This window comes from Coturnix japonica, chromosome 1 (genome assembly GCF_001577835.2).
Source record: "Coturnix japonica isolate 7356 chromosome 1, Coturnix japonica 2.1, whole genome shotgun sequence".
NCBI classification, from domain to species: Eukaryota; Metazoa; Chordata; class Aves; order Galliformes; family Phasianidae; genus Coturnix; species Coturnix japonica.
In genome coordinates, this window is record NC_029516.1 from 54,054,594 (window position 1) to 54,056,859 (window position 2,266).

The window sequence follows — 2,266 nt, forward strand, 5'->3', positions numbered from 1 at the left end:
GCCCTTTACTTTCTGGTGATTTCCTTGGATTTCTTCCTGGGTTCTTTAGATTGTCCAGCTTCCACTCCTTCACCTTTGCCTGTATTTCACTGAAAGGTCTCTCTCTGCCTCGTTTCCAATTTTTACACAGCTACCTCAGATAGCTTCTGTAATTTGCTTATTCTTCAGTCTGTTGTTTTGAAGAGAAACACTAATGATTTTTCTGTTAAAAAGGCATTCAGTTTTTGTAGGGCTCACCAGTACATCCAAATGACATTCACACCATAACACGATGTTTGCAAGTTGGGTCATAATGATCATTTGACATTTTCTCTTTTTCTTTCGGAGTCACAGTGATGACCGCACTCCATCCTTATCCCCATAGTCTGAAAGACTCTTTTCTTCCATCACCTGATTTTCAGCAAAGTAATTTTTGTTTTCATAAGCTGGGTGAGATATCTTCTGGTGTGCTGCTTTTTTTTTTCCCTGTTAGCTAGTCTGGATTTTTCAAATATAGGTTTCCTTTCTGCTGGAAAATTCGTAAAACTAAAAAAATTATTGTTCGCTTCACAGAAAAAAAAATCTAGTAGGAATACAAAAAAAAAAAAAAAAAAAAAAAAAAGAATAGAAAATAGAAAATAAACCAACTACAGTTCCTTATACTCCATTCTGTTCAGGTTTTTGTAGTTTCAGCCTCCTCTCTGAATCTACCTTTCGCCTACTTTTGCCCTGAGCTTGGAATTCACAGGGCAGCAATTCCAATACAGATTATACTTGGTCCCAAGAAAAAAAAAAAAAAGAAAGAAAAGAAAGAAAAAAGCCACAACCCCAACAAACTTAAAACCTTGTTGTTTTTTTTCCCCCAACTCTAATTCACCAATAAGAACTGCAGGAGGCTGTTTTTGCTTGGCCTATTATCTAAAACCCAGTTAGAACATTTGGGAAAATATTTCTTCTATTCTGACCCATGAACACCGTTTATTCATAAGGCACGGTCTAATCTCTGCACTGATTCATGTGCTATTAGTGACAGTAAGATGCATGCTCAAACTAAGAACTATTATTGTGTCTACTGTGATCTTTAATTGGAGGAGCGTTTCTTCTGTGACTAACGGTCTTTGTGGAACAGAAAGAAATTGAGAGTTAATCTGTTGACCCATGTGCCACCTGTAGTCACCCATTTACCCTATATCTCACAGGATGCCACACACCTAATGTTTTCCATGCTTCCAAACCAGCTTGCTGAACATTTCCTCATACCCTGCTAGTCATGTGGAAGCTGGGCTCCGCAGGCTGAGCTGGTGTGTCTCTGTGACACTGATCCTGGAGAGCTAGGAAAGGCAGATCTTTGCCAGAGAAGACTTTGCCTCATCTGATGAGTCTGATGTGCAGCACTATTTTTTGCTGAAATTCATAAGTGTTTCTAGGACTCTGTAGTATTTTTACGCCTTGAGACTGCCATCAGGCATCAGCACCTTGAGAGCCTTCAGGCAAGTTTAGCAATTAAATCTGAAAGCAAAAATCTAATCAATATGAAAATTGCCAATAGAACAATCCAGCCAGGGAATTTATGTCTGTTTCAGCAGTTGCTTCCAAACAAGCAAGCAAGCAAACAAACAAACATAAAAACCAACCAAAACCAAACAAAATCCCAACCAACCAACCAACAAAAAAAACCAAACAAAAAACAGAAAAACAAAAACAAAAACAAAAAAACCCACAAAGAAAACACCCCCTCCCTTGAGGGCTGTAAAAAACACTCCAGAAAACAAAGAAGTTTTGTTTAAGATGAACAGAACTTAGTTTTATTTCACTGCTTCATGATCTGTAAGGTCAAAGGGTGAACAAAAGACTCCTTTTAGAGGTAATGAAATGACTCTGCCCCATGGGAGAGGAGCCATCTATAAACTATTCTGAAGAAATGAAAGGCAAGTGGAGATAGGCATAGATAGCAGAGCTTCTCCCTTTCTTTTAGGTACAGGCTCCCTGCACCTGAGGCAGGGAATGCAGTACTGAGGGAGGGAAGCTGCCCTAAACCCAGAATACTGCCTAGAGACAGTGCTCCTTCCCATCTGAACTCTGGATAAAAAAGACAGTCTTGTTCACAATTTATTACCATTAAACCATTAAATTTATTACCATTAACTATTAAAGGGAATGTTTTATGCCCCCTTCTCTCCTGTACCACTGATCCCACTGAGTTTTACAGATTGAGATAACCAGTTTTTCTTGCTGCCAGTCTCTTAATAGCAAAACTTTTGCTGAAATCAATACAACGGAAACACGA